Here is a 9,299-nt window from a genome sequence, read left to right as displayed (position 1 = left end):
CCCTAGTGGCTGCAGCCAGAACTGCATTTTAGAAATAAAAGGAAAGGTGTTCGGCTGAACACAACATGACACTGGCTTCCAGGGACCCCTTCAAGGGCCTTCCTCAAGCTGCACCCAGGGCAGACCACACCCCCTGCCCTGGGTATGCCACTGGGTTGGTCCTAATAAACTTTTATTTTATTTTATTTCTCCAGGAGGAGAAAGAGATCCGTTTTCTGGAGTTCAGTTGTGATACCAGGACAGAGATTTTAATCAGAACAAGCAAGCCCATCTCTAGGAATGAACAACACGCTAGCATTCTGAATGAATGGTTGTCTTTACTAAGCAATACTAAAGCACTCCAAATAGATGCATTTGATCAGTCTCACAATATATCCTTAGTTTACACAGTTTATAGAAAGCAATAAGCATAGAGGATAACATATCAAAGCTATACAATGAGTGGGTTAAAAGGGGGGGAAAACTCATACTCATCTGGTATCCAATGAAAAGGAGAAATTTCCTCTTTCCAAGAAAGGCAGCCAAGGAGAGGCAGGTGGCTCTGCAGATGCCCGGCCTGGATAAGCCAGACCACGTGCGCGTTCCTGGAATCATGATTCCCGGGAACGAGAGCAACCAAGCAGGCAAAAAGCAAGAGCAGGAGATCCATGGCGCAAGAGAGAGAGCAATGGCTGCGTCTTCTCCTTTTAAAGCTGCCTTTTCCTGGGCTGTCCTAAGGGCCATAAAACCCTAGGTTTGTCCTCCTCTCCTAAACTATAGGTTGGGGCAGGGGATGACGTCCTAGAAGGGGCAAGGGGGCAGTATGCAGATTTTCCTATTCTACATCAAACGAGAGCCATGTGGTCACTTGTGGAATGCCGTTTCCATGGGTACCCTTTGAAGTAGATGTGCCTAGTCCTTTAGAGCAATAAAGTCAGTTTCCTTTGTGATGCCAAAGCCAGATAAGCGGATGGGTTACGGTGGTTCCCACAGGTCAGTAATGGTGGGAAAGCAGTCGTTCTCCAAGGTGTCCCAAACAAAGGGTAATGGCGCTGGTCTTCTCTGTCCTGAGGCATGCTGGGAAATTCCAGGGAGGCACGTGATCTGCAGCTGGTAGCACCAGCCTTGCCCATCCATGGGCGAGTATGAGATGCAAAGCAGACCATACAATTGCAGCAGCAAGCACAGCATTTATCCCTGTGTCCCAAATGCATAAATACACAGACCTGAGACCAACACAGCATTGGCACCATATAGAAATACAAACATAGGCTCATATCGTAACACCATCACAACAGATTACTCCCAAATGCACCTGCCCATCCATTAAAATCTTCAAGGGCCTGTTCTGTGTGTTTCCACATTCAGAGGTGTGTGATGGGGTGGCCACCAGAGTCAAGGTGTTTTGTCATGGTGGCCACTATTATTTGGAATTCCTTCCCCAGAGTTGCTCTTCTGACACTTAACTTGGATAGCTACTGAAAACCCTTATAGTCACTCAAGCATGTGACTCTGTTGGGGGTGTTCCTTTTACCTTTTGACTGATGCTTGATTTGATGCTATTGGTTTTAACATTTTAACCATTTTGTATAGAATGTTTTCATGTTTATGGCTGCTCACTGTTTAACTGCTGTTCTAATTTAGAAGCCGTCAACCTTTTATTTAATGAGAGGTACTCCCTGCCCGGCACATTACTGGATAGGGTCTCTGGCCACCAGCAGGGGATGAGGGTTAGGGCTGCCAGATCTAGGTTGGGAAACCTCTGGAGATTTGGGAGGGGGTGGAGGACAGGGACCTCAGTGGGGGTACATTGCCATAGAGTCCATCCTCCAAAGCATCCCTTTTCTCCAGAGAAACTGATCTCTGTAGTCTGGAGATGAGCTGTAATTCTGCGGGATCCCCAGGTCCCACCTGCAGGTTGCAGGGTTCCCAAGTACCTACCTACAATCCGGCAGGGGACACATGCTTCCCCACCGGAAGATTCTTGCTTGAAACACAGGCGCTGCACTATTCCGTCGCCCAGACATGACGTAGGCACATAGCTGGGTGATGCTCTGGTAATGGGGCTGGGAACTCGATGGTATCATCGAGTTCCCAGCCCCATTGCTAGAGCGTCGCCCGGCTACATGCCTACATCACATCTGGGCAATGGCATAGTGCAGCGCCTGTGTTTTCCCCGTGGGAATGATCCCGCTAAGAACTATACATCCCCCACCAAATTAAGGTAAGTACTTGGGAGCCGTGGCAGGCTGGCATCCCTAGAAACAGAACATGGACTGAAAAAAGTGCCAGAAGTAAAGCTATTCCGTAAGAAGCAGAGACAAAATATCCTACTGGGGAGGGGAGCCCAGAGCAGATATTTTGTGATCTCTTCCTGGGTCTTCTAAGGGATGCACATGCTGATCTATAGCAGCCAGCAAGCTACTAGTAGCTCACAAGCTACCTTTTGGAGACCCCTGTTCTCATTAATGTTTGTAAGCTATTTGGGTAGTTTCTGAGTTGAGAGCATGTGGAATATTAAATAAAATAAATGTGTACTCCAGCTTTTTTAGAATTCCTGATTATAAATCACTTTTCTGGCAGTGATTAATCTCTTGGATTCCTGCTTGAGAGCTAAGGCCATCTGATACTACCCACTGGAGTAGCTATTTTAAATTATAGTACCTCTCAGTTCCTGATTAAGATATACAGGGAGAGGCCTAATATAATTTTGCTCCTTAGAAAATAATTAGTTAAGCAAAACAGCTAGCAGAGTTTGTTAAAAAGTGACAAAATAAATTCATTATTTAGACCTCTGAAGCCTCAGTTTATCATCACAGTCTTTCTGGTTATACATTTTTAATGACCATTCATTTGGCTTTGAAGAGTGCTGCTTCAAGGTATGAAACGTGCAACCTTGAGGAGGCTACTCTTACTCTTAAACAGCATCTGCCTCCTCCAGTCTATTTCATAACCATGCCAAAAGAAACTATTTGGACAAGTCATTCATTTTGTTATCTGAAAATTCTCCTGATGTAAAACTCGATTGGACTTATTAGCATTCCACAGGGCCTGTAAAATGGAGCTATTCCACCAGGCCTTTGGTTGAGTCAGAGGGAGTCCAATGAAGTCAGCCTCCCTCACTGAAGTTTGTCATCATTATTTCGACCCCACCACTCCAGTTGAAACTGTGTTTGTGTTTATACACAACCCTTTTAAACTGTATTACTTAGTTGTTTTAAATATTGTTACATTTATTAGTGTATAAAAAAGACAAAGGTTTCCCTTGCTCGAAAGCCAGTAGGGGGCGGTGCTCATCTCCGTTTCCAAGCCAAAGAGCCAGCGCTGTCCAAAGATGTTTCTGTGGTCATGTGGCCAGCATGACTAGAGAAGAAGAAAAAGAAGAGATTAGATTTATACCCCGCCCTTCACTACCTAAAGGTGTCTCAGAGCGGCTTACAAACTCCTTTCCCTTCCCCTCCCCACAACAGACACCCTGTGAGGTAGGCGGGGCTGAGAGAATTCTGACAGAAGCTACTCTTTTTCAAGAACAGCTCTTATGAAAACTATGGCTTGCCCAAGGTCATCCAGCCAGGTGCAAGTGGAGGAGTGGGGAATCAAACCCGGTTGTCCCAGATTAGAGTCCGCGCACTTAACCGTTACACCAAACTGACTAGACACCAAGGTGCATGGAACGCTGTTACCTTCCCACCAAAGCAGTACCTATTTATCTACACACAATTTCTTGCTTTTGAACTGCTAGGTTGGCTGGAGCTGATACCAGAGATGGGAGCTCACTCCATCATGCGGCACTAGGGTCTTGAACTGCTGAACTACTGAACTTCCAGTCTGCAGCTCAGCATCTTAACCACTGAGCCACGACAGCCCCTTATTAGTGTATGGTTTTATCTATTTATGATGTGATCCGCTCTGAACCCATTCACAAGGAGGGTGGAATACAAATCCAAATAAAGAAATAAATAGCAGTGCCCACAACTCATCCCAGGGGTCTGACATTGCAAAATAGAGCCAATGCAGTGTAGTGGTCAGCTCAGCATGTCAGACTGTCAGGTAGCCCTGTCATAGATCTGGAATGTGGAGGGGTGCACCTCCTCAGCTCTTCCCTGTCCAGCTTCTGTGCGCTATCTCATGCTTGACCTTGCAGTCACCAGCTGCACTTTCCTCGGCTGGGAATCTTAACGGCTTTTACGCTTTGCCCGCTTGCTTGTGCCCACACGCACGAACTATAACCATTGGCTTATGCCCACAGGGAGGTGTTCTGATTTCACTATAAGTCAGAGGCCCTTATACTGAAGGCTATTCCTGACACAACCTGTACACGTGTTCTTCAGTACTGGAAGCACTAATAAACAGTTATCTTCTTATGAAGCCCTGTGTGGTGTGACCTGATTGAGGAGCCTGACACAGACTAGGATCTGGAAAACCCAGATCTGAATCCCCACTAATGGTACCCTACCCCCCACCATGGTAGCTTGCTGGGTGACCTTGGACCAGTCAAACATTCTCAGCCTAACCTACCTCGTGGGGCAGTCATAAAGAAAATGAAACAGTTGAGTCTGGGTCCACAAGGGGGAGAAAAGTGTGGTAATAATTAAGTAAATAAATAAATAAAGATAGCCAGCAAAGCAAATGAATAAGCCAGTACACTGGATCAACACTGGATTATATCTAGGGCTTGAGTGTGTGTGTGTGTGTGTGTGTGTGTGTGTGTGTGTGTGTTGATACTCACTGAGTATCAGCACTTTTTGGTGACGGAGGAACTGGTAGAAATTGCTCAGGGAGGAACTGGTGGAAATTGATACAACTGAACTGGTCATCATTAGGTTACAGCATCAAATACCATAATGGACAAACTCTTTGTTCATCCTGAGTGGATTGTTGCAAGTCCAGACATGTGTTATCTGTGCTAGGTTAGCCAAGATTATGTATAATGATGCATTATTCTAGATGCTATCATGATAAGTCTTGGTTGTGTGAATAAATTGATTTTCTCTCTCTCTCTTGGGGAATGGAGATTTTCCTCACAGGTGTAAAATATCAATGGCAAGTCATTGCACAAGATGGAACATATATAACAGTTTCAGTTTCATTTCTCCTGATTGGCTCATTGTTTCACCCTTTTCAACACAATATACTTCCCCCTTCAAAAAGAGATGAAAGGTTAACATTTAAAGTACAAAATCAGAAAAGGTCATTCTCACAGAATAAATTAGAATGAAATTAGAAGGGGTACTGGAAATGTCAACATAAAAAATCAAAGCAAGGCATTTTCAACAACTGAACACAAGAAAGGAAAACATGATTCCTGTAATAACCTGCAGATGGAGATTATTTTTAAAAAATGGAGATGGAGATTTTAAAAATCAGCAATGCCTTTAAAATAGCAAGACTCAGGATTTATATCTTCTTTGATGATAATTTAAGACTATTGTGTCCTGGAGACTGTCTAATTGTTTAGAAAGATGTAAAGACATTGGTGAATCTGACCATACAAGATTTGACATATAAAATTCTGATTGTTCTTGTAACACATTACAATAACTGGAATCTAAAATATAGAAGACATAGCAAAGCTGCTAAAGAGAAGGAAGTAGTAAAAAGTCCTCATAAACAAGAGACTCAAATTTTGTTCTAGAAATAACAACATACTCTTTCTCAATAAAAGATTTGTTGGACAGAATTGTTGCCCAATAGTAGTTATATAAAGGCCTTTGTTAGGCCAAAATTTGAATTGAAAGAGTCACCAAGGATGTGTTAATTTGGTAACAGGTTTGTTTGTTTTTTGACTGGTGAGATCTCCCAGGTACAAGTCTCAGCCTAATACTGCCTTTGCTTTGGGGATTTGTGATAGGGAAATGTATCTCCATTAATGAGATATCTTTTTTCCCTTGCAATGTTTCTTCTTGCTATACTCCATTGCCTTTGAAATGAAAGACTAGGGGAATTACTTTTGAGTAGATCTGTCCATTACTAGGTGCCCTACACTGTAATTTCTTTTTTTTTTTTTGGGTACCCTACACTGTAATTTCAAGAGCCATCCTAGCTAGTTCCTTCCACTAAGAATATCAGAGTGGGAATGCTACTGTCAGACTCGTGTTTGCCTTCTGCTCTGTTCTCTATACCTGTAGTATTACCAACCGGCTTTATGTAACCCACACCCCATTTCTCTTCCCCCCTTGCTTCCCTAGCTATAGCAGATGTATCCAGCTATCCACTTATCGCTCACCCTCGCTGACATTCCTGGTGGGAGGGAGAGAGGCTGTGGGGGGGGGGAGAGACTGTGTGAATGTCTGTAGTTTAGGGAGGCAACGCTGGTAACCTTTTTCTCAAGCAGCACCTTAGGAACTTTCACATGAGAATGTCCTTGAAGATAAGACTTTTGAATGGCTAGTTGAACCATTGTGTCCGTCTGGGTTCTTAGGATTGCTTATACTTATGAGTGTGTGATGTATGCATGGAATGTGGGTTTTAGTTATACACTGGGTCCCCACTTTTGCTCCTCAGTCCAGACAAAGAGTTCACCTTTGCAGCATCTCAAATCCCCTTGATAAACTTTCTCTCAAGAAAGCCTGTGTGGGTTCCGGTTCCAGGCTGGTTGAGGGCAGATGAACGCACTGTAGTTCCATTCATCTAGTTCTTCCCTTTGCTCTACCTAGATGTTTACATCAGTCTAAGCGCTCTCCCGGAGAGAGAGTACTTGCAGGGAACTTTTACTCGAAGCTGAAGTAGGGTGGTGACCCTTCCTTCTAGCTTTTTTGAGTCTGTTCCAGTTGCAGAGAGCCTTGAGGACACCCAGCAAGACATTCCATGCCTGCACAAGCAGCAGAGAAGCCCAGCAAGCCCAAAGAGTCTACACCCTACACCCCAGAACTCAAAGAAAGAACCAACAATAATATACGAAGCTAAGTATCTTCAACCAAAAATCTCATCTCTCAAAAGGGAGGAAAGTGAAGCCCAGAGCTAAATTAGTTACCCCATAGTACAAGTTAGAGCAGATGAGTGTTAAGCAGCTAGCAATTTAAATAAAGTTCAGAAGTTGCAATTGAGAACAGAAAAAGAATATCCTTGTCGTACTCCTTTTCCTATGCTAAACCAATCAGTTGTTCCATATCCGGTTCTAACTGTTGCTTCTTGACCCTTATACAGGTTTCTCAAGAGACATGTGAGGTGGTCTGGTACTCCCATCTCTTTAAGCTGTTACCTTCCCACCGAAGTGGTACCTATTTATCTACTTGCAATTTCTTGCTTTCAAACTGCTAGGTTGGCTGGAGCTGGAACTAGAGATGGGAGCTCACTCTATCATACAGCACCCGGGTCTCAAACTGCTGAACTACTGACCTTCCACAGCCTGCAGTTCAGCGTCTTAACCACTTGAGCCACCGCAGCTCCTTGCGTTGGTCTTTATTGCGTGGAATGTCACCACCAGCAACACGTGCATGGGCAGGACTGCTGCCCAGCCCGTTTTCCGCTGGGAGGGAGATGAAGAAAGCTCCCTGCACCAGAAGGCCGAGTGTCTTATTTAGCACACAGTATTTCTTTATTTCCAATGGTCTCCCATACAGAGTAAAAGGATAGGCCCTTTTCTGCATATCACAGAGGAGGTGGAGGAGGTGATGCTATGTGTCTGGATCCCTTTCTCTGTGTCTATTTCTGAGGGAGGGAGGGAATAGCTCAGCATCTTCTCTTTTAATTGCTCCGTTGCTCAAACATGCGCACACTGCTGCTGGTTTGTAGTTGGCATGCTTAAGTCATTATGCTGCCTCTGAATGTGAAGTTCCATTTTCTTCTTTGGCTGAGTCATTGGCAGATCTGTTCTGCCTGAATTTGTCTAATATCTTTTTGAAGCTATCTAAGCTGGTGCCCACCACCTTCTCATGTGGCACCAAATTCCGTAAACCAGTGGCCTAAAAAAGTGCCTAACCTAAATCTACTGCCCATCAACTTTGATGAGGGCCCTTATTTAGTTCTGGTATTTAGAGAAGACGTTTTATCTACTTTCTCTGCCCCATGCATGATTTTATAAACTTTTACCATGTTGGATCAGGCCAATGGCCCATCCAGTCCAACACTCTGTGTCACAGAGTGGCCCAAACCTAGGGGCCAACAGGAGGTCCACCAGTGGGGCCAGAACTCCAGAAGCCCTCCCACTGTTCCCCCCCCTCGCGCCAAGAATACAGAGCATCACTTGCCCCAAACCGAGAGTTCCTATCTATACCTTGTGGCTAATAGCCACTGATGGACCTCTGCTCCATATGTTTATCCAATCCCCTCCGGAAGTCATCCATGCTTGTAGCCGCCACCACTTCCTGTGGCAGTGAATTCCATGTGTGAATCACTCTTTGGGTGAAGAAGTACTTCCTTTTATCCATTCTAACCCGGCCGGTCAGCAATTTCATGGAGTGCCCACAAGGAGTTCTTGTCTTGTGAGAAAGGGAGAAAAGTACCTCTTTCTCTACCTGCTCTTTCCCATGCATAATCTTATAAACCTCGATCATGTCACCCCTCAGTCGTCGTTTCTCCAAGCTCAAGAGCCCTAGCTTCTTTAACCTTTCTTCATAGGGAAAACGTTCCATCCCCTTAAGCATTTTAGTTGCCCTTGGGTGGGACATCAGACAGGTAAAATACCATAGATTCAACCTCCCAAGCCAGCCATTCCCTCATGGGGAACCATTGTTGCCAATCTCCAGGTGGGGGCTGGAGATCACTGAGACTTACAACTGCTCTCTAGGAGGGAAGGGGAGGAGATGGAAAGCTGAAGCCAGGGGGCAGATAATGGTAGGTTGACGGCTGTCTGGGAGGGAGATAGGGTTGCCAACTCCAGGTTGGGAAATTCCTGGAGATTTGAGGGATGGAGCCCGGAGAGAGTGAGGTTTAAGGAGGGGTGGGACCTCAGACAGGTACAATGCCATAGACTCCACCCTCCAAACCACTGTTGCCAATCTCCGGGGGAGGGATGGAGATCACACAGAATTACAACTGCTTTTCAGATGGCAGAGATCAGTTCCCCTGGAGAAAATGGTGGACCCTGTGTCTTTAAGCCCTGCTGATGTCGCCATAGCAAATTGACGCTGAGTGCCCAGAGCCAGGGCACTCTCCCAGAGCCTCTTTCTAGAGCTCATTGTATTTATTTCCACAATGGGCCTTATTGCTAGTAATACATAAAACATGATTCATTACACTAATACAATTCCTGATAAATAATAATGCAATAATATAAAAACACTGTTAAAATCAAACATAGTGTTAAAGTGCTAGTAATTCCAGTTGTTGTTTCAGTTCTATTGGTCTGCTTCAGTTGGGGGGGGGGGGCTAGGGGAGGC

The sequence above is a fragment of the Gekko japonicus genome, unplaced genomic scaffold (genome assembly GCF_001447785.1).
Source record: "Gekko japonicus isolate JY-2015 unplaced genomic scaffold, Gekko_japonicus_V1.1 scaffold1795, whole genome shotgun sequence".
In the NCBI taxonomy this organism is placed as follows: domain Eukaryota; kingdom Metazoa; phylum Chordata; class Lepidosauria; order Squamata; family Gekkonidae; genus Gekko; species Gekko japonicus.
Note: the sequence above shows the minus strand (reverse complement) of the source record.